Here is a 25,199-nt window from a genome sequence, read left to right on the forward strand (position 1 = left end):
TTGGACGTGTTTACCCTATTTCCCTGACCTGGTACTTTCCTGGACTTCATACCACTTACCTGCTGACAGGGCATGGCTCTTTCAAGAAGAAGCTACATGATTTTGGAAACTCGGACATAGCGCACTGTAGATGCGGACAAGAAGAAACTTGGGAGCACCTGCTCTACGAATGTAATATGTATGAAAATGTCCGTGGCCTGCTATTTACCAAACTATGCACCATCCTTAGAAATCAGGAGGACATAGTGCTGCAGGAAGAAGAAAACTATAAGGCTTTCATGCTTTTCGCTCAAAATCTCTTTGCGAGGTAAAGAGCACTTCCACCACCCTGAAACAAACTTCAGACTTTGGACCACCGATGGACACAAAGAACACAACTGGCCATTGACGACCAGCTGAGTGACTACAGGACATGAACACAAGTGGTGGAGACAACCTACAGCAACTGAAAGACAACTGAGTCCTAATTGGATGCGACCAAACACTGGGGCCTCGATGTAGCTGGCCTGTCACATGCAGGTGATGCATCCTGGCCTCTGAGGCTAAATCCACCACCTGGAGAGTCAAAGTGAATGACTTAGATTGCAGCCTTGCTGCCAACTAGCCAAATGGCAACCCAGGTCTGACACCTTGCCGGGCCTGCTTTATCTCCTTTTCCCGGGGGGGGGGACCCCTGTCCCCTCCTCTCCCTGCCAAACCCACTTTCCCTCTGGTGTGGCATGGGCATGCCCACTGAACATTTGGGGGCCACCTTCTCTATCGGTCCCTTTCTTCTTTTTCTACCCTCCAGATTTCCTTCTGCCCACCCAAATCTGTCTTCCTTCACAGCCCCACATGTCAAAATGAGTTTTATTTTTGGCCTTTTCGGCCAAAAATCAAATGAATTCAGCATACAATCCCTTCTCACTCTTAAAGCAAATCTCTATGACCAAACATCGACAGCGATTTAAGCAATGTCTTTTTTTTTTTATTTTTTTTTATAGGTCCTAGCCACTGAAATCTGATGAAAGTAGGTGGCACGTCCTGCAGGAGTACTGATTCCTTACTAGTAACACCTGGCTAGCGTCCACGTGGCGCGGAACGGGCAATGTCGGGTCCCATCAGGGGCCCATTGGCCAATAAGCCAGATGAACAATGGGCACAACAGACTACACTAAACACGATCCACACACTTTAAATCTCTGGCTTGACAGGGTACAGTCACTCGATACAGAGAACACCGCGGAGATACACTAGCAAGGCTTTTGTGGATTTATTGGATGATTGTTTTCTATATCAGCATGTTCGGGAGGCAACTAGAGGGAGTTTTTTTTTTTTTTTTTTGGTAGTTGTTGGTGCATCGGCTTCTGTGGCCATAGTGCACCTCCCAAGGTTTTTGCAGTACTTTGATCCAAGCCCGAGGCGGGATTCGAACCCGCGACCTTTGGGTTGCCAGGCAGGCGCCTTACCCACCTGGCTAGCCCGGCCGGCCTAGAGGAAGTAATGCTCTTGATTTGATTATCAGTAGTGATTCTTCATGCATTAAGAATCTGCAGGTAAATGAACCACTAGGTGGCAGTGATCACAGTGTGCTGAAGTGGGATTTACTCAAAGAGGTAACTACCATTAGGGGTAAAGGGAAGAGTTATTGCTTTCGTAAAGGCGACTACGATGGACTGAGACAGTATTTAAATTCTATACAGTGGGACCAACTGATGATGTTACCAACAGCAAATTCAAAATGGGAAGCATTCAAAAAACTTATCTTGGAAGCTACTAGGCTTTACATACCAACTAAGAAATATCGTTCAAGGTTTAGGTCTAAGTGGATGTCAGATGAACTAATGAGACATATGGCAGAGAAGAAAAATGCATGGGATACATACAAATTAACACGTGACACAGAAGCCTATGATAGATACAAGTTGATCCGTAACCAAGTTACAATGGAGGTTAGGCAGGCGAAGGCAGATTACGAGAAATCTTTGGCAAGGGATGCAAAGAAAAACAGCAAAGAGTCCTTTACTTATGTAAACTCTAGAAGGAAGGGGATGAATCAGATTGGTCCACTTGATATCGATGGGTCAACTGTTGATGATCCTGCTCAGGTAGCTAACAAACTGAATGAATATTTTGCATCGACATTCACACATGAGGAGTTATTCAGCGAGGGGAATGCCAGAGGTGTATTCAACTCTGGCAGTAAGCTAGAGAATCTCGTAATAACTGAGAGTAAAGTGGAGGAGAAATTGTTGAAGATAAATACAAGAAAGGCACCTGGGGTGGATGGGATCTATCCAGTTATATTAAAGGAGGCAGCAAAGGAAGTAAGCAAACCCTTAGCCATAATTATGAGAGCTTCCTTGGACTCAGGGGAACTACCCATGGACTGGAGATGTGCAAATGTGACCCCAATTCACAAAGGAGGATCAAAGGGCGACACAAGTAATTATAGACCTGTTAGTTTAACTTCTGTTATTATTATTATTTATTATTATTATTATTAGCTATATAATGCAAGGAAGCCCGAGGCTTATGCTGCACCAGCCAAAAAAAAATTTCCCAAGTTACCCTGAGAAAGAGAGAGAGTCAGAAGTAAGTAGAAGGAAATCACCAAGAAAGCAAGAAAGAGAAGAATGATGATATACAGCTCAGGATCCTGGGTGTGCCAAGCCCATACTCACCAGATGTGAGCCCCCTGGGGTTATTCCTGGAAAATTAATGGAGCCACTGGTTAAAGAAGCACTGCAGGATCATCTAGACAAGACTTCAGTTATAGCTCAGACACAGCATGGTTTTGTTAAGGGGAAGTCTTGCCTGACCAATTTGATTGGATACTATGATGCAGTCACAAAAGAACTGGATGCGGGGAATAACTTTGATATTATATACTTGGATCTTAGAAAGGCTTTTGATACTGTTACACATGGAAGACTGCTGCACAAATTTGGAGCAGTGTGGCATTGGAGGCAAATTGCTGCTATGGATAAAGGGGTGGTTGAGTGGGAGAAGACAGAGAGTGGTAATCAATGGACACTGCTCATTATGGACTAATGTTATTAGTGGACTCCCTCAGGGTTCAGTATTGGGTCCATTAATAATTTTCTGTATTTATAAATGATATTGATGATGGTATATCAAGCTTAATGTCCAAGTTTGCAGACGATACAAAGGTTGGCAGGGTTGTCAAGGACACTATGCTGCTGCAACAGGATCTGGAAAGGTTGAGCAGATAGGCTGAGAGGTGGCAAATGAAGTTTAACATTGACAAATGTAAAGTACTACATATGGGAAACAGCAACCCCAGAGCAACGTATCAACTCTGTGGTACTACACTGACAGTGGTAGAGAATGAAAGGGACCTGGGGGTGGTTGTGCAGGCAGATATGAAGTTTTCTGAGCAGTGCAGAAGGGCTGCAAGAGTAGCTCATGGTGTATTGTCGATGATATATAGGAATTTTTCTACCAGGGATAAGGAGGTGATTATTCCCTTGTATAAGGCAATGGTCAGGCCACACCTAGAGTACTGTATACAGGTCTGGAGGCCTCATTTCAAGAAGGATGTAGATATGCTGGTACGAGTACAGAGAAGGGCAACAAGATTAGTGAATGGAACAAAGGGGTGCTCTTACAAAGAAAGGCTTAAGTTTTGCAAATTACAGTGTCTGGGGACTAGGCACCAGCGAGGTGATCTGATAGAGGTGTATAAAGCCTTGAATGGTTTGAGCATGCTCAATGCTGATGGGATTCTTCCTCTTGCTCAGAATATTCACCTGAGAGGGCATAAATTCAAATCGAGAAAAGACAGATGTAGGATAGACGTGAGAAAATTTGCCTTTAGCCAGCGGGTGGTTGGTTGGTTGAATAGACTTCCATCCCTTGTCGTGGAAGTTGATAGCCTAAATAAGTTTAAGGCTCAGCTGGACAGGTATTTCGAACGAACAGAGGGGTGAAGTGGAAGTGGTTATTTTTTATTTATTTATTTATTTATTATTATTTATTTTTATTTTTATTTTTTTTTGGCTGATGTTGCATAAGCTTGCTTTCTTGCATCAAATGCCTCTACTAATGCTAATGCTAATCTCAGGAGCTGCTAGACCCTGAACATACCAAATACCAAACAACAAAAATCAACTATGGCCCCATATAAGACATATAACTGTACAATCCTGAAATTTATGCAGCTAAATACCCAGCAAGTGCGCGCTGTCGTGGACCAAATAAGAATAAAGGCTGACGAAGACAATACAGACATCCAAGAGCTCTATATAAATGCAAGAAAAGTCGGGGGATATCCGCTTACATACAAAATTATACAATCAGAAGAAGACACTCCTTGGGTGGTTATTCTTGTTAGGAACCCACACATAACTGCCACCAAAATCCACACCCTCTGTACCCCATGGGTGGTGTGTGCCCAGCTTACAGGGCCTATGGGATCGTTCCATGTCATCTCATTGTATTGTCACCCAGGCGAGGACATAGCTCCTGCCATCAGGTATCTGCAAGCAATCCAAGCCCTCCTCCCAGATGGGAAGATTATTTTCTGTGCCGACGTCAACCATCATTCTGCAATATGGTACAGCAACTCAGAAGACCACCCGGGCAACAACAACAGCCGGCAACTCGAGAACATTCTCACTACATCCTCTCTTGTAATCCTTAACAAGCCTAACAACATACATACCTTCAGTAACACCCTATGGGAGTCCACAATAGACATCTCAGCAGCCACAAGATCCATTGCCACTAAGATCACTGACTGGAAAGCCCGTGAGGCTTGGACAACTTCCGACCATAGGGTGATTACTTTTAACCTTCAATGCTCAATAGAACCAGCACTTCCACCTAGAAACAATATCATCCGTTATGCAATTAACAAAGCAGACTGGAACCTCTTTAATTTAACGGTCCAAGCTTCCCTTCATATTCCTGGAAACACCATTCTTGCCAACCTCAACCACAACCAGCATCAGAGGAAAATAACATCAATCATAACCAATATCTGTGAAAAAACAATCAAGAAGAAATACCCTTTCCCGAGTGCTGTCCCGTGGTAGTGCAACCAACTGGGTCATCTCCGCCATCAGGTTCATACAGCATGGAAAGCATTTCAACATGCTCGCGTAACTGGCCCCCCCTCATGAAGTTGATGCCCTATGCAATAACTATCGTAGGCTAAGAAATTACTACACTAGTTTAATTAGAGCCAAGAAGAAAAAGTCTTGGGAGCACCTGGTCTCCACGACTGGAAACATCACCCCCTGGGAGCTATGTATCGCATTGTTACGAACAAGCTCCCCAGGGGTGAGGTCATCTCCTCAGTCACCCCACAGGGCACCAACCCTCAACCACAACCCTCTCATGGGAAGAGCCAGACAACATCTTGGACACCCTGTTCCCACTAAAGACAGATCCTCAATCCAGCCAGCAACAAGAAATCTGTGCTGAAAACGCATCCTACAGCACCACTTCTATAGAACAGCTTTTCAACTTATATGAATTAAAACTTGCCATTGGCCAAACAAAAAACACCTAGGGTTAGACTTCATTGAAGCAGAAGTAATTAAGAAGCTTGTAGAGATGCAATAAAATCTCCTTCTCAGCCTGTACAACCATTGTTTGGAAGTTGGACTCTTCTTGGATGACTGGAAAGAGGCCAATCTATGCCTCATTTTGAAGAACCCAAGTAAGCCACCAGAGGAGCCAAGGTCATACAGACCCATAGCACTCCTTCCCATTTTAAGCAAAATATTTGAACGTCTTCTCTTATCCAGATTGGAAAAACACTATAAAAATGCAAATCTCCAGTCCCCAAACCAGTTCAGCTTTCAAGCAGGCCGTTTGGCAGAAGATGCTCTTCGACAGCTCATGGATTCTGTCAAAAATTCAGCCACCAAATACTTCTTAGTAATATCAGTGGATTTTGCAGAGGCCTTTGACTTGCTCTGGTGGCCAAGTATACTATGAAGATTCAGAGAAGCTAGCGTTCCAGCAAATCTTTACAACTGCATACAGGACTATCTGCACAACAGAAGTGTTACAGTCAGAAATGCCTATCGACAAGTCTCCAGAAATGTCTACAGAGGCTGCTCCCAGGGCTCTGTCCTTTGCCCTTTCCTATGGAATGTGGTCATGGACGAGTTCCTGAACCTAGACCTGGGGGATGTTTCCACCCAAGCCTTCGCAGACGACTTGATAGTGACTGTCACTGGAAAGTACAGAGCTTCCCTGGAAACTACAGCCAACAGAGCCCTTACAAAGCTATAAGAATGGGCCAGCCTCCATAAACTCCATATATCCCCTGAGAAAACTACTTCAATTCTACTCAGAGGAACCTTTCAAATAAGCAGGCTGCCACAGTTTAAAATTGCTGGTAGAACCATCAAACTGGCAACTGAGATGAAGTACCTTGGGATAATTTTCAACCCCAAGCTCATGTTTTACCCGCATCTAGACTATCTTCATCGCAAAGTCAGGAACTACACCGCAATGGTAGTGAGGATCAGCAGGTCTGACTGGGACCTAAGTCGCCGCTCACTGCAAATGCTATACAAAGCTGTATTTATCACCACTATAACCTACTGTGCAGGTGACTGGTATCATCGTGCACTACCGGCTCGCAAAGGGACTCCCTACCACCAACCTGGATTTCACTACAAACCCAGAAAACATCATAAAAGAATAAAAAAAGCACTGGAAAAATAGATGGAATACCACCCCCAAAAGCTCCATCACTAAAAAAATTCATACCTCAAATAGCCCAGATCTATCCTAAAGCTCCAGCATGGTACAGCCCAGGTTTATATACCACTTTCCTGATTACAGACCATGGATCCATAAATCACAAACTTGCCTCTATGAACATGTCCTGTGTATATCCTGTACTCCCTGTACCCTATATCTTTTATTTATTTGGTCTTTTTCCAGGAAGCTCAGGTGACCTGGAGGAGACTAGCCAGAGAATTATGGGCAGCCTGGCTACCTCCTAGTGGTGTGTGCAGGCAATGTGGGGTCCCACCAGGGGCCCTGCAGCCAAAAGCCAGGACACCCAACAGAACCCAGCACAATACTTCATTTACAACACAAAAAATTTTTCTGGCTTTCACAGTGATACTGTTTGTCTCCACAGAATTTATATAGTGCAGATGTGGGAAACCACCGGAGGTGCCTTTCTCCCAACACTATGCACACTCTGTCTCCTCTCTGTCCTGAGCAAGGTGATGGAACAGATGCCTAGAGAAAGAATTGAGGCACACTACACCCAGACACAACTCCATGCACCAAACCAATTGAGTTTCAAGCCGGAGAGATCCACTGTCCATGCACTGGAGAATATCCTGGGTCTGGCCGAAAACTTTTGGTCATCTCGGTAGATTTCGTGGGGGTGTTCGACACCTTATGGTGGCCAAGCGACTTCGCACGACAGAGAGAAGAGAATCTGCCAGGTAACTTCTTCGCCTGCCTCCGAAACTATCTGGATAACCAAAAAATCACAGTACAGACCCCTACTGCAGGATGGAATGCCAAATTTATTGTAGATGTCCGCAGGGCTCTGTTCTTGGTCCACTTCTGTGGAATTACGTCCTTGACGAGTTTCTTTGCTTGGACCTTGGAAACGTCCATTCACAGGCCTATGTGGATGATCTCACTTTGATCCTCACCGCCAACTCTAGGGCTCAGATGGAGAACCTCGCTAACAGAGCTCTAGGAACCCTCCTGATGTGGGCTGAGAAGCACAAATTAACCATCTCTCCAACCAAAACCCAGTCCATATTATTAAAAGGCTATCTAACTCCAACAAGACCACCACAAATAAAAATTTATGACAGGATGATCAGGTTGAAAACTGAGTTAAAATACCTAGGTGTCATCCTGGATAGAAATTTATCGTTTGTCCCTTATCTCAACAACATCCATGCAAAAATAAAAAAGTACACAGCAATGGTCGCCAGGGTCATCCGGGACTGGGGACTGAGGAGGCACACCCTTGCGCTCTTTTGCAAGGCAGTCTTCATTCTGGTCAACACGTACGCCTCAGGTGCCTGGTACCGTAAATCCTCAACAGCAATGAACCGGAGAAGACTGGGCATAATCCAAAGACCGATCCTTTTGACTATAACACGTGCCTGTAACATGGTGTCAACTCATGCGCTTCAGGTGATTGTGGGGGCTCTATCCCTAGACCTGGAGGTTGCCCGTATGGGTATACTCTACCATCTGAACTGTGGAACCAGCACTACATTCATGAACTTTACCACAGATCCTGCCAATAACCGATCCATGGAGAAAAGGAGACTACAAACCCATCTGATGACAATCTGGCAACTCATGTGCTTCAGGTGATTGCGGGGGCTCTATCCCTAGACCTGGAGGTTGCCTGTGTGGGTGTACTCTACCATCTGAACCGTGGAATCAGCACTACATTCATGAACTTTACCAGAGATCCTGCCAATAACTGATCCATGGAGAAAAGGAGGACTAAAAACTCATCTGATGACCATCTGGCACAATGCTAGACAGACTCCACAAAGGGAGAAATTACATGAAAATTCCTGCTAAGTGTACAAACTACACATCCATAGTATCTGTCCTGGTTCTCCCCAGGCTTATATATGACCTACCTCCTCACAGGGCACGGAGCAATCCACTGCAAACTAAATCTGCTGGGAATTATCGATAACCCAAGGTGTGCCTGTGGCTCCCTGGAGTCCTGGCACCATCTTATGTATGAGTGCGAGTTGTACAAAGATCTCCATGGTTTACTTGTCACCCAACTTCATTTTATAACTACAAATCAGGAGCATTACCTACTGGAGGATGAAATCACCTACAGAGCCTTTTCTGACTTTGCCCAAAAGATGCTTGCCAAATGCAGGACACTTCTGCCACCTGCTGATCCTAACCTACTGGATCCACGTTAGATATAACTTCAAGCCCTGGTCAACCTGCTGCAAGGAAATCACACACCCTGGGAGAACCAGGCTGTAACAACAAAAGTGCAAACGCAGACATACCAGGTTTTATCCGTGACATGATGGTTTACCTTGCTGTAGGCTATATCTAATGCTCTGCATTCCTGAGACTGTGCTGGACGTTAAATTATAATTTAAAGCTTGGGAAAATTGTATATTTTTGCTTGTATTATTATAGGAAGCAGATACAATATGATATCAATTTTTTATATTTGTTTAATGCATTAAATTAAGCTAAAAATGAGAAATAATATAAATAAATGGAAGTAAATTGGCATGACAGATATTAAAATTAAACTAAAATGAGAAATAATAGAAATAAATTGAAATGATAGATATTAAAATTAATCTTGTTATCCATAGGGTGTGGTACGGCAACGCTTTTATAAGGCATGACGGCCCTGTATGTGCCCTTGGGGATAACTATTTACAAATATATACAGCCTCCTTCATTGTGAATCTTAACTCTGTGGTTTTTCATTATGTTCCATGTTTGTAAATAAATCTCGTTTTAGTTGTTGTTATTTGGTTTTTTAGGAGCATTAGCAACTAAGGCCATATTGCTCTGGGGATATGCGGGGGTCATTCCCTGACCTTTCTGCAACCTCTGTGTTTGGTGGTCACGGGGTCGAACCCTGGTCTAATCAAGAAGCATGTACTATGCACGCTGCTTCTGCCCACCTGGCTACAGAGACGCCCTAGTTTTAGTGGAATTAAATATATCTGCATAGTGATGATGACCAGTGTATTTACATTCATGATGTTAATAACTCTGCTAGTGGCGATTTGGTTTTGGATATCCAGGTACCATGTGGATAGGTGACGAGCCTCACCTATGCACAATTAACCTGGGGTTCAAATGGGGGCCAATTTGCAGTTCTAATTGGAGTGTTTAGCTCCATGGAAAAGATTTTTTCTATGATACTATTAGGATTAATGTTAATTAGTTGCTGTCTGAGTTTTGCTTGTGTGGCTGCGTTTATGTGGTGTCTGATGTAATTGTCAGGTATTTTGTTTTCGATGAGAGTATTTTTCAGTTTTATTAAAGCTTCCATCATGTTTTCTAGGTTATTGCATATGTGTATAATTCTGTTGGTTTGGTTTCTGATCACATTTCCATGCATATTTTTGGCTAAATTAGTTTCCCAGTTAGTTTAATAGCTGGGAAGCTAAACCGGTCTCTTTTATCGTAGCGTCTGGTGTGTACGAAGTCGTTTGTTATTGTGATTTGACTCTCTAGGTAGGTGGCTTGTAGGTTGCTTTCTGTGTTGGTTCTTTCTATAGTCAGTTCTTCGGGATAAATTTTCTTAGTTATGTTGTTGAAATCTGCATAATTGATGACAAGTACATCATCAATATACCTGTAGTGTGTGATGTCTTTTTTAATCTTATTTTCATAAAAGTGCAAATAGAGGTTGGCTGGATAGACCTTATCAAGTTTAATGTGAAAAATAACTACATACAGATGGGTAAAAGCATCTATTTGCAAATAAGAGGCATGGCTATGGTTTAAAGTAGTTCTTGCTCCATAGCTAACCTCTATTTGCACTTTTATGAAAATAAGATTAAAGAAGACATCACATACTACAGGTACATTGATGATATACTTGTCATCAATTATGCAGATTGACAACATAGCTAAGAAAATTTATCCTGAAGAACTGACTATAGAAAGAACCAACACAGAAAGCAACCTACAAGCCACCTACCTAGAGAGTCAAATCACAGTAACAAACGACTTCGTATACACCAGACGCTACGATAAAAGAGACCGGTTTAGCTTCCCAGCTATTAAACTAACTAACTGGGAAACTAATTTAGCCAAAAATATGCATGGAAATGTGATCAGAAACCAAACCAACAGAATTATACACATATGCAATAACCCAGAAAACATGATGGAAGCTTTAATAAAACTGAAAAATACCCTCATCGAAAACAAAATACCTGACAATTACATCAGACACCACATAAACGCAGCCGCACAAGCAAAACTCAAACAGCAACTAACTAACATTAATCCTAATAGTATCATAGAAAAAATCTTTTCCATGGAACTTAAACACTCCAATCAGAACTGCAAATTGGCCCCCATTTGAACCCCAGGTTAATTGCGCATAGGTCAGGCTCGTCACCTATCCACATGGTACCTGGATATCCAAAACCAAATCGCCACTAGCAGAGTTATTAACACCATGAATGTAAATACACTGGTCATCATCACTATGCAGGTATATTGCATTTCACTAAAACGAGATTTATTTACAAACATGGAACATGACGAGAAACCACAGGGTTAAGATTCATAATGAAGGAGGCTGTATATATTTGTAAATAGTTATCCCCAAGGGCACATACAGGGCCATCATGCCTTAGAAAAGCGTTGCCGGTACACACCCTATGGATAACAAGATTAATTTTAATATCTATCATTTCAATTTATTTCTATTATTTCTCATTTTAGTTTAATTTTAATATCTATCATGTCAATTTACTTCCATTTATTTATATTATTTCTCATTTTTAGCTTAATTTAATGCAGTAAACATAAATATAAAAATTGATATCATATTGTATCTGCTTCCTACAATAATACAGTACAAGCAAAAATATACAATTTTCCTAAGCTTTAAATTATAATTTAACATCCAACCCCCACTCTCAGGAACGCAGAGCATTAGATTTAGCCTATGGCAAGGTAAACTATCACACCACGGATAAAACCTAGTATGTCTGCGCAATAAATAGTACTTCACACACAAAACCTAAAGAAGGCGGGAAAATTGAACATTTTCAGACTGACCGCCATAGGATATGGAGGTGAGGTACAATGATATTTTAATCTGATACATACCCATAGAGCTTTGAATCTCCTATCACAATTTGCTGTCATATACGTAAACCACCCTGTTTATTTAAAAATTAAGTACATATATTCAAAAAAATTACTCTCATTATTTCAAATTATTCACCAAGTAATTACCTAAAGTTAACCTAGCAAAACTGGTATAGAGATTACAGAAACGGGTATATAAAATATATTCCTCTAGTATGGCTATATGTGTGCTCAAAGCCCCTGAGAAAGTAGTAGATGTATGGCCATGAAGGAGAATGTTAATTTTCACTAATTTTCGCTAATTTTCTCCAGTATTCTCTAATTCTCTAACTTTCTCTAAAATCTCTAATCTTCTTTAAATTTACATTAATTTTGTTGTTTTTATATGTATCTATGTTGTTTTTATATGTATCTATGTTATATATTTATATATAAAGCTATCCATACCAGGGCTAGATTTATATATAACTAGCAGGTTGGTTGGGGTCACTACATACCTGAAGCTCCCAAGTAGTACCATAATTTTAAAAAGTAATAATGCATATATATATATATATATATAACAACTATAAGAAAATAAACCATGGAGAAAATAAACAATGAAGGGAAACAGAGTGAATAACAGCCTTCTCCTATACACTTTGTTGTTGTTGTTTGTTTGTTATTTGGTTTTTAGGAGCATTAGCAACTAAGGCCATATTGCTCTGTGATATGTGGTGGTCATTCCCTGACCTTTCCGCATCCTCCGACTTTGGTGGTGGTGGGCTCGAACCCTGGTCTAATCAAGAAGCGTGTGCTACGCACTGCTGCTCCTTCCCACCTGGCTACGGAGGCGCCGCCCTATACACTTTCAATATATTACTATATATATATATATACATATATTGTACTGACCACAGTACAAAATGGTTACAGGTAAATGCATATCGTATTTTATATTGATGCATATACATGCAGAGGAAATCAGGGGACAGCTCAGCATTGTTATGGGCCTATATAAGAGCTTGAAGGACAGGGTGGATGCTCTCGAAGGATCTAAATCGAGGGGCCCATAAAGCTCTCAGCTGCCCACATCAACGCCAGAGCTTGCATTTTATCATCACGCAACACAGAGGCAACCCCAAGGCAGAATGCGCTGGTCCCACAGGAACTAGTAGTTATTGATGACTCTATTATCAGGGAAAAGGGGAACATGGTATATAAAAAGGATAGGTGGAACAGGACCAGGGTATATCTGCCAGGGGGGCAAAGGTTGATGACGTTGTACTGCGGATATCATCTTTTAAGGGCACAAAAGGTGATATTGTTTTACACGTTGGCACTAATGATATTAAGAGTAGTAGACCAGTGGAGTTACTTAACAAGTACTGGTCACTGTTGAAAAAAAAAGCTGTGAATTAGGGGTTGAATTTGAAAATGTCTGCAATTCTGCCTAGACACGATAGGAGGAGTATATGATGGGAGCCTTGTTGATCAATTCGGCTCTGGAAAGATTGTGCAAGGCTCAAGGGGTAGAATTTTTTTCAGCCTGGGCTGTACTTGTTAACAGGAGAGACTGCTTCCTACAGGGATGGGGTACACTTCAATAGAAAGGGTGCAAGAATATTTGCTGATGCTATCGAGGCAGTGTCAGGTGGGTCGGAAAACAGATAGCTTGGGGGAACACAAGGACAAATAGATTAACAGTAGCCACTGGCAGTGATTCTTGCACTTGCTTCTATTGGAATGAGCAGCACCCTGGAAAACAAGATGCAGGGTATTTCAGAGACTGCTGGGAGTCATTGCGGGTACAGGTAAACACATGGGTTGTGTTAGGGTAGCTAAGAATAGGAACAGGTGCATGTATACTTGCATGTACACCAATGCTAGGAGTTTGGTAAATAAATTTGATGAATTTGAGGTGTTGCTCAAAACATCAAAGGCAGATATTGTTGGGATATCAGAAACGTGCTGTCACACAGATATAAGGAATGCAGAACTGGAATTTGGGGAGTACAATGTGTACAGGAAGGATAGACAGGATAGGAAGGGAGGAGGGGTTATGCTATTAGTTAAGAAACACATAAAATCCAAGGAAGTGCAGCCAGTCAACATCGCTGGACAGTGCAGTGTCGAGTCCGTTTGGTGTGACATAAGCATTGGGAGATCAAAATTGAGAGTAGGAGTGTGTTATAGGCCTAATGACTCTAATGAGTATAATAAGAAACTGTACAGGGAAATAGAGTGGGCCAGTAAATCAGAGTGTCTTATAATGGGGGATTTTAATTTCCCAGATATTGACTGGAATTTCTGGGTTGGTCACTCACACACTAGCAAGGCTTTTGTGGATTTATTGGATGATTGTTTTCTACATCAGCATGTTCGGGAGGCAACTAGAGGGAGTAATACTCTTGATCTGATTATCAGTAGTGTTTCTTCATACATTAAGAATCTGCAGATAAAGGAACCACTAGGTGGCAGTGATCACAGTGTGCTGAAGTGGGATTTACTCAAAGAGCCGTATTTGTCAGCTTATAAGATCCTGCGGCGTGGAAGACACACCCTAATTTTGGAACGGTAAATTTAAGAAAAAAACTTTTGAAAAAAATTTATTGTTACTACAACGGAAATTTAAAATTCAATAAAAATAAAACACAAAAGCCAATAATGAAAAGTTTTTGAATATTACTCTTATTATTTTAGTATTATTCAACTTCAGATTCATTACTGACTTGATCATCATTATCTTCAACATCATCGTTATCATCATTCTCTTCACTAGTATCACTGTCACTCTCATACAATAAATGATCTTCTGTACCATCTATTTATCATGACTTATACCACATTTTTTATAGGACTTGACCAAAATTTCAGTCTTAACATCATGCCATGACTTCAGCACCCATTCACACACACACACACGCCAATATTTCGTTCTACTGCTCTGTTCCCGTGTTCTTTGGCATATTGTACTACTTTTAGCTTAAATTCCAATAGTATAATTTTGCCTCCTTGATGCGCATGCCATTGATTAGGGCTTAAATGTATAACTGGAATTCACTTGTTACTCCAACAGCAGCCTGATAATTACTGAAAAGTGTACTAACCTATAGTAGGTAACTATTCGTTAACTACTATACGTTAACTCTCAGTTTTACGCATGTGCTGTATTACCACTTTTGGCTTCTAAGACGTAGGGCAATTTTTAAAGGTATTTATAAGGAAAAAAAGTGCGTCTTATAATTTGATTGATTGATTTGATTTGGTAGTTGTTGGCGCATCGGCTTCTGTGGCCATATTGCACCTCCCAAGGTTTTTTTGCTGTACTTTGATCCAAGCCCGAGGCGGGAATCGAACCCGCGACCTTTGGGTTGCCGGGTAGGTACTTTACCCACTTGGCTAGCCCGGTCGGCGCGTCTTATAATCCGACAAATATGGTAACTACCATAAGGGGTAAAGGGAAGGGTTATTGATTTGGTAAAGCGACTACGGTGGTCTGAGACAGTATTTAAATTCTATGATGATGTTACAAACAGCAAATTCAAAATGGGAGGAATTCCAAGAATTTATCTTGAAAGCTGCTAGGCTTTACATACCAACTAAGAAATATTGTTTAAGATTTAGGCCTAAATGGATGTCAGATGAACTAATGAGACATATGGCAGAGAAGAAAAATGCATGGAATACATATAAATTAATGGGTGACATGGAAGCCTACGATAGATATAAGCTGGTCTGTAACCAAGTCACAAAAGAGATTAGGCAGGCAAAGGCAAATTATGAGAAATCTTTGGCAAAGGATGCAAAGAAAAACAGCAAAGAGTTCTTTACCTATGTAAACTCTAGAAGGAAAGGGATGAATCAGATTGGTCCACTGGATATTGATTGTTCAACTGTTGATGATCCTGATCAGGTGGCTAACAAACTAAATGAGTATTTTGCAACTACATTCACACATGAGGAGTTATTCAGAGAGGGGAATGCCAGAGGTGAATCAAACTCTGGCAGTGAGCTAGATATCTTGTAATAACTGAGAGGAAAGTGGAGGAGAAATTGTTGAAGATAAACATAAAAAAGGCACACGGGGTGGATGGGATCTATCCAGTTATATTAAAGGAGGCAGCAAAGGAAGTAAGTAAACCCCTAGCCATAATTATGAGAGCTTCTTTGGACTCATGGGAGTTACCATGCTGGAGATGTGCAAATGTGACCCCAATTCACAAAGGACGATACAAATAATTATAGACCTGTTAGTTTAACTTCTGTTCCAGGAAAATTAATGGAGGCACTGGCTAAAGAAGCACTGCAGGATCATCTATACAAGACTTCAGTTATAGCTGGGACACAGCGTGGTTTTGTTAAGGGAAAGTCTTGCCTGACCAATTTGATTGGATACTATGATGTGGTCACAAAGGAACTGGATGTAGGGAATAACTTTGATATCATATATTTGGATCTTAGAAAGGCTTTCAATACTGTTGCACATGGAAAACTGCTGCACAAATTGGAGCAGTGTGGCATTGGAGGCAAATTGCTGCTATGGATAAAGGGGTGGTTGAGGGGGAGAAGACAGAGAGTGGTAATCAATGGACACTGCTCATCGTGGACTAATGTTATTAGTGGTGTCCCTCAGTGTTCAGTGTTGGGTCCATTGTTGTTTTTCTGTATTTATAAATGATATTGATGATGGTATATCAACCTTAATGTCGAAGTTTGCAGATGATATGAAGGTTGGCAGGGTTGTTTAGGATACTAATGACAGCATGCTGCTGCAACAGGATCTAGAAAAGTTGAGCAGATGAGCTGAGAGGTGGCAAATGAAGTTTAACATTGACAAATGTAAAGTACTACATATGGGAAGCAGTAACCCCAGAGTAACTATAAACTCTGTGGTACTACACTGACGGTGGTAGAGAATGAAAAGGACCTGGGGGTAATTGTGCAGGCAGATATGAAGTTTTTTGAGCAGTGCAGATGGTTTGCAAGAGTAGCTCATGGTATCTTGTCAATGATATACAGGAATTTTTCTAGCAGAGATAAGGAGGTGATTATCCCCTTGTATAAGGCAATGGTCAGGCCACACCTTGAGTACTGTATATAGCTCTGGAGGCCTCATTTTAAGAAGGATGTAGAGCTATTGGAATGAGTACAGGGAAGGGCAACAAGATTAGTGAATGGAACAAAGGGTTGCTCTTACGAAGAAAGGCTTAAGTTTTGCAGATTACAGTGTCTGGAGACTAGGCACCTGCGAGGTGATCTGACTGAGGTGTGTAAAGCCTTGAATAGTTTGAGCATGCTCAGTGCTGATGGGATTCTTCCTCTTGCTCAGAATAATCACCTGAGAGGGCATAAATTCAAATTGAGGAAAGACAGTTTTAGGATAGATTTGCGGAAGTTTGCCTTTAGCCAGTGGGTAGTTGATTGGTGGAATAGACTTCCATCTTTTGCTGTGGAAGTTGATAGCCTAAACAAATTTAAGGCTGAGCTGGACAGGTATTTGGAATGAATGGAGGGGTGAAATGGGAGAATTTTTTTTTTTTTTTTTTTGGCTGATGCTGCATGAGCTTGCTTTCTTGCATCATATGCCTCCACTAATGCTAATGCTAATGCTAATGCATACCCGCTGGGCTTTGGGTCCCAATCCCAGTTTACTGTTAACACCAAATAATTTGGATTTCAGAAATTAAAAATATACTTATAATCCGGATACCTAAATCTAAAAACTTAATATGATCAAGATCTAGTAGAACTATTAGTGGGACTACAGAAATCGGTATGCCTGAGACATTCATTTAAAATTGGCTATCTGTCTGCTCAAAGCCCCTGAGGAAGTAGCGGAGAGATGATTATGTGAAAGAATGTAATTTTGTTCCCTAATTTTTCCTCAATCTTTTTCATTAATATTTCCTTAAATTACCTTAATTTCTTCTAACTTTACCTTATTATCATTATTTCCACTAACCTATTATTGCCTTGTAATAATTATTTTAGCAATTTAAATTTAAATTCAACATGTAACAATACGCTAACTGACCACCTAGCACACCATTGCTAGACAGACATTCAGGCCTTAATGAATGAAATGCCTCCCATCCTAAATAAAAACCATAAGTCAAATAAAATTTATGCACAATGCTATTAATGTGCATATAATGTATAATTGTTAAACCAGCAATAGCATTAATGCCACATTAACATGAAAGTTTATCCACCACAGTGATAAAAGACTAAAATTAGCGGTTAAAAATTATAAATAAATATATACATATATATATATATATATATATAACATATTTTTACATAATCTGTGGCATCTACTACTTTCTGAAAATAAAAAGCAACATTCTCCACTATTGCAGATGATATGTCTTCAACAAATTTCAGGCATTAAAGTCCAGTGGATATGGTGGTTGCAACCAACGTATAACATGTCCATCATGCACCAAATAATATTTGGTGTATGATGGACATGCACTTTCTGCTAAAACACTGATTAATTCACTGACAAAAACACTGATTAATCATCACAACTAACTTGCAATGATGATAACTTCAGGTCAACAATGGTGGAGAACATTTCTCTTTATTTACATGGAATAGTAACTATTCAGAAAATCCCACACTGAAACATTGTTTTTTAAATAACAAAAAAGAAAATTCCATGATATTGTTTTTATTGTTAGACATATATAGCAGTGTACATTTAATACAATAAGAAATGAATAGATTTATTTATTTTTTTTTTGTGTAGACCTGCAAATGAACTGAAAACAAATTAGAGAAAAGTGAAAGCATCCCTACTTTATGCAAAATATATATGTCATTAGCTGGTTGGAAGGTACATAGATTTTTTTAATACCTCTGTGGGTTTAATTAAGAAGTATTTCATTCATTCCCTAATTTTAAACACTTATAGCACAGCCACTTTTCACTGCTTCTCATTCATATTTACCTCACTGATTACCGTAACTATTTGGACTCTAAATACAAAATATTTTCATATTTTTAGCAGCTTTTTTTTTTTTCCCAAAAAAAACCAAAAAAAAAAAAAAAACCCAGAATGTAAGGAATGCAGATTTTTCACCTAAACTTTAAAAGCAAATAGCACAGAAATAAACCAATTTCAGTCAAATAAAATGAACTGCATTCAGTCAAAAAATTGGAAGTGGGCAAATTGAATAAATTTAAATGGTCAAATAAAGTCAGTATTATTTTTATTTTTTGGTTGGTGCTGTATAAGCTTTGCTTCTTTGCATCATATTGCTGATATTACCAGAATGTCTAGTATCACATTCATATCTAAAACAGATTTTTAATGAAATTTTTAAGTACACAACTTTCAAATAGCTCTCAAAGCCATTGTCAACAGCAGCATATGAAGATTCTTCATTCATTTTTATAAAAAATGTCAAGAAATATACCAATTTCGAAGTTCATAGCTGCAATAGATATTTTTTAATCATTCTATTTTATTTTTTAATAAAATTAATCTGGCACTCTTTCAATGGAACACCTTGGGAAGGGTTAACTTTACATAAACAAACGAATAAAAACTTTTATTATAAGTTGTTTACATAAGCTCTCTCACTTTCTATGGGGGCATGGAATGAAATTTCAAATAAAATAAACAAATGGTCAGATATCATCATTTGAAGAGGTAAACAATGGTGCCCTTGAGCAAACTGATACTAGTCACATAGCTAGACCATTTTTTGAAGATGGCTTTTCATAACTGCTGTGTTTTGGCTCTTGAAAAATTGCAGGTGTTACAAGATATGGCTTCTTTTAAAGCTACCAAGGTTAACCAAAACAGTGTGTTGAGTTTTGCTGCATAGTGACAACAGATCAAGAGACAGTATTATTATCAAAAGGTTTATTATAGTTTTACTTGAAGATAGTAAGTTTTTCAAGATATTAGGACTATTTTATCTTTGTTTTCAAATACTTTAACTACCCTTGTGGATTGATTCAAGTCCAATGCACCTAATGGTTAATAGAATATGGATAAATCTTTTGTTGGGGATGGGGAATGAACCAATTCTTCAGAAGAGTATTTGAACTACCACATTTTCGTTTGAAAGACTAAAAAATACAAATATCTAAATACATATATGTCAATTTTAAAATAAGAACAAAAATCAAACAGAAATATATCAACCTCAAGGAATTGAATTCCTGACAGGAAAAGTTAGGAACTGATCATTGCAGATGGAGATAAACAATAAGAAACTTACATTTCAAAGATTCCATAAACTTGGTCAAGAAGTTACTGCCATGAAATCTGTATTCAGTGATGCATCGATACTAGATCGTTGTCCAGGGGGCATAACTGCAAAAGGTACAGCATCATCAGCAAAAAATAATTTTCCATGGAATCAAGCAAATAATTCAAAGAAAAAAATTTTAGTGGATCCAAAAAAAAAAAAAAAAACCCCTTAGGATCCCAACAAATTCAGAAGCTGGAAAAATATTACTTTTGAATAATAAACAGAAGAAATCGAGGCAGTCTTTATATAGTTATTTAGTAAAACACGCTTATGGGCCTGAGTCATAAACGTAAACCAACAAAAATTATATACAGGTTCTTCAAATATTAATTATCAAGTATATAATATTCAGATAAAGAAGAAATCAACAAGGTTTATAAAAAGTCAAGTTCTCATAAAGATAACTGACTGGGTGAAAGAGAAATGAAAGAAGTGATTAGACAAACTGAACTGTATAAAATTTCATGATCTTATACCAGATTTAGTCATGATTTGGAATAAAATGCAATTATCAAGAAACAGACAGAGATGTAATAATGTGAAGCATAATCAAAATTAAGCATTATTATTACACTTAATATATGGAACAAAAAATACATAAAGTGTATTGTTCAGCTAGAATGGAACAGTACCAGTGGGAAATAAAACAAACAACATAAACCATATCAGGTGAGAGGTTCAATGTTATTAGGAATGGCGACTATGAGTAGGAGTTGTAACTGACAAATTTGACTGGTTTTATTAGTAACTGACAAATCAGAATTCTTCCTGAATCTGCAAAACAGATCGCACAAGCTAAAATATTTGCTAATAAATTTATGTAAATTTATAATAGCAGAGCAAAAGTCCTACATTTATTGATTTTTATACTTTTCCTAGGTATGAAGCTTTTTAAGATCTTTTATTTTAAAATTCTGAAATGAATGATCACTGAAAACTTTTTTTTTCCCTTTAAATTTTAAAATTACACATAATCAGAATTACTCCATTATTTTTCCATATTTCTGTCTGTAAAGTTTTTCTGTAATCAAAGTGAGTAAAACTGACTTAAAAAAAGATTAAAGTCATGACTACAGTAACAAATTTATTTATATTCATATAAAATTCCCCAAATGAAAAGTAAATTATATATTTTTATGAAATTTATACAAATTTATAAATGTATTGGAAAACTGTCTTCTTGAGGAGTGTTTTTTTACATTTAATTTATGTAGATTTCTTAGTGTGTGATTTTTTTTTATTTAGGATTTTCCCATATTTATTATTAACTCTTGGCAAAGTGCCGTGATGGCATAATGTAACAAGCAATGTATGTTTATATCATTTCCTACATGTTACAATAAAGTTATTACAGTTTCTTTTCTTCCAGCATAAAAAATGTATCCTGGATGGACAATGAAGAAGAATAGTAAAGGATTGTTTTTTTTAAGGGGCTTCTCAGGCTCCCAAACATATGCTGATGGGTTAATTCCCAAGGTGCTTGGCGTGAACAGTGCTATTTTGGGGGAACAGAGTGCAATTCTAGGGAATGCTATCAAATGATACAGAGTATTATATGAAACCAGTGCTAATCAAACCATATTATAGTGGGGAACAGCTGTACTGTATGTTAGTTTTCTCTTTCTGCAGGATAAAATACACTGTTCAGTATTACAAATATTATGAACAATAAATGGCAGTATAGAAATACAGAATTTTTATTATTTTTTTTTCATATATGACTATAATATCACTCAAAATTGGACAAATTCCAAGATTCAGGTTCAATGGTTACTTGGTTGGGAAGTTTGACTGTACATGCTGATACAATGTAGGCTTTAGTTATAAAAAAAAAGTATTACTTCAATCATCAAAAATAATACAAAAATTTTAACAAAAAATAATGCAATCTAAGATCATTCAGAAATCAATTATCAGTTATTACTTAACAATATGTTACCTGAGATGAACATATCACCATATTTGTCCCAACCAGTTCCTCAGATATATCTGATTATTAATTAATAAAATTAATTCTCACATAGCAAAATTTGATTTCTGAGAATAATTAATCCTCTTCCCCCTACCAAGGCTATTAATTTAGTTAAATGCACTTTGTGTTGAAAACAGCCATCTATTTGATTATATGTTCTAATATTTTTAGTTAGTTTATTATATTGGACTATTTCCCAAATTCCCAATTCCCAAATTGTCCAATCCACATATTTTGAATTCTCTTTATCCTATTTCAATCTGTTTATCTATACTGAAATTATTGTTTCTTGTATTTCTCACTGTTTACTCCATCCTAATTATAATAAAAAATTGTACACTGTCCAATAGATTGATTACCACTAATTTCATGTTATTATGAATGAACATTTGAAATCACACTAACTGAAATCACAAGTGTTATTATTTGTAGCATTTCTTCCACTTTTTACTTCCATCCTACACTAATAAATTCAAGTTACTTCATGAATTTTTATACGATTGGAGAGTCTATCTTTGCTTTGGAATTTGTTAACAAACAGGAACCTAGTAATCATATGTAGCTGAGTTGGCTATTCATAGTCATACATAGCAAACTCAGCTCATATGATATGATTAAGCTTGTTATTTGGTTTTTAGGAACATTAGCAACTAAGGCCATATTGCTCCAGGGATATGCAGTGGTCATTCCCTGACCTTTCTGCATCCTCCGTATTTTGTGGTCAAGGGCTCAAACCCCGGTCTAATCAAGAAGCCTGTGCTACGCACTGCTGCTCCTGCCCACCTGGCTACGGAGGCGCCTGATATGATTAAGCCTTCCTCAAAATGTACTCTAAGCATATATGTATATATTTGCACTTATTTTAAAATAATTTCTTCAGTCTTAATGAATTTTAATGCACTTGTATAAAGATGATATTAAGATCTGGATTATCACCAAAGATGATATTAAGATCTGGATTATCACCAAAGATGCTATTAAGATCTGGATTATCACCAAAAGATTGACTTGTAGAGAACAATTTGTGTGCTTTAAATCATATTTAATTCACCTGTCACAAACTATTTAGTAAATGTCTATTTGACATTAAATTCTAAGTACTTGAAAGATGAAGTTTATAAAGAATGATTTCTAATATAATCAACAGCAGATGAACTGGAAGTTCACTAGATGATGCTTTGTAAAGAGCATCGGCTTCATTTTCAAAATCATTACCATACTTTAACAAAAGTAATTGGTTTAATCAAACAAGGGCAGTATGTATAGGGTTGTTAAAATTAAAGTATCCCTATGTAGAGGGCTCTGGAGCAAGTTCTAAGGCTCATACTGAAATGAAATTTGGACAACAGTACAATAAAGAATGCGCTCGCCATTTATTGGAAAAAAAAATGTAGTTACAAAATTTGTCACTATATGGCGCTGTGGAAATACAAATCACTTGAACAGTTGTTCAACGTTTCCTCCATTTTGGTCAACAACAGTTTCCATTCGAAGAACAGTATGTTCAACTGGAATAGCCAGCACATGACGTCTAATGCTGTCCTTCATATCTGCCAGAGTTTGACATCCTTCCCGACACACCTGGTTCTTCAAAAAACTCCACAACCAGATGTTGCATGGGGTGAGGTTCAGTGATCAGAGTGGCCAAGATGTCTGGAAACAATGGCTGATGACCCGTTCGTCTGTAAAGTGTTGCAATCTTTGGACACAATGGTGGATGTTGGTGGCACACCATCTTGCATGAATATGGTATCCTGAAGGCACCCACATATTGCGAAATTTGCCAACATTTCATAATATCGGTGTCCAGTGACAGAACAGGTGCAGGGTCCAGTCGGTGTTAGCTGTTCAAAAAAATATGACCCAATCATGAATGTGGCCATAAATCCACACCACACTGTCACTTTTGGAGAATGCAAAGGGACCTCTTGGATAAGTCAAGGGTTTTCTGTTGCCCAAATGTGACAGTTGTGCATATTCACTTGTCCATTTAAGCAGAAGTGGGCTTCATTACTCCAAAGGATGTTCCATGGCCAAGTGATATCCACTGTCATTTGCACCAGAAACTGAAGTGCGTATGTGAAACGATTATCTGCATCACCATACTTTAGCTGCTGTAGCATGTGCATCTTGTAAGGATAGTATCACAATACCTGACGCTTTACTAACCTTACAGTGGAATATGGCATGTCCACTTCACGAGAAACAGCTGGCACACTTGTGCTACCACATGGAGATTGACGATAAATCCACGACAGCCATAGCCCATCTTCAACATGAGAGGAGTCCACTCGTTTTCGACCTCTATCTGGTTGAACACCAAGATGTCCTGTCACTTCAAATTTTGTAATCATTTTGCGGACAGCACAAACAGTCGTAGGTCCACGCCTTATGCGCTTCTGATGCAGGAATTCTCTTATAGCCACAGCTGCATTGTTGCTGTTCTGATAGTACAGCTTCACTAATAGCGCCTTTTCCTGCAACATTGTTGGCATTGCTGCTGTAGTGCAAGCAAACATCTACTGTATGATTTTGAAGAGACTGCTGAGTAGTGGCACTGTGGCAATAACTTACGTTATTTGCATAATCGTAAGTAATTTTTTTTTCCAATAAATGGCGAGTGTATTCTGTTGTACCTGTTGTCCAAATTTCTTTTCAGTATGAGCCTTAGAACTTGCTCAGAGCCCTCTACATAGGAATACTTTAATTTTAACAACCCCGTATATTATTTTTTTGAAAGGCTTAAGACCGATGTGATTTTTTTTATCAACGTGTATTCTGCTTTTGAATCCACTGGACTGAAATTTCATATAATTGTCAATTTAATATATTTTGCCTTTTTAAACAAATTAAGAACTTGCAGCTAATTATTTGATAAAATTATATTCTTGTTATATTAATTCATCCCTCTTGTGTGATTTTTGTGAATGGAGAATTACCTACATTAAGAAATAAACCTAAATTTGTATGTCAGTTGACAAGGCTAAAGCTGTTTGAGTGGATGTTTCCAGTAGCAGAAACGAATTGTAAATAAATAAAATTAAATTGGTCTTGCTTTGTTTCTCAGCTAAGTGTTGGTTTGAGTTGTTTTAGAAGTTACACCAAAGCAACTAAGAATAAAAACTCAAGGGAGACAAAATTATGCAATTTTAACTTAGCTGCAATGTGAAAAAAGCCTATAAAAGTTC

The 25,199-nt window shown here is 38.5% G+C and overlaps 1 protein-coding gene across 4 annotated transcripts in view; it reads right to left on the minus strand.

The window, feature by feature from the left end:
• LOC150085398 (uncharacterized) overlaps positions 1-25,199 on the minus strand; it is a 650,000-nt gene that overhangs the window by 25,350 nt on the left and 599,451 nt on the right. Inside the window, exon 29 of one of the 4 annotated variants that reach the window (XR_016546970.1) lies at positions 20,007-20,101. The exons of the other annotated variants lie outside the window; for them this stretch is intronic. The gene's annotated coding sequence lies outside the window, so the exon portion shown is untranslated. The remainder of the gene's footprint in view (positions 1-20,006; positions 20,102-25,199) is intronic. 4 annotated transcript variants of the gene reach the window in all.

This window comes from Mastigoproctus giganteus, chromosome 5 (assembly GCF_048544385.1).
Source record: "Mastigoproctus giganteus isolate SK-2022 chromosome 5, ASM4854438v1, whole genome shotgun sequence".
In the NCBI taxonomy this organism is placed as follows: Eukaryota; Metazoa; Arthropoda; class Arachnida; order Uropygi; family Thelyphonidae; genus Mastigoproctus; species Mastigoproctus giganteus.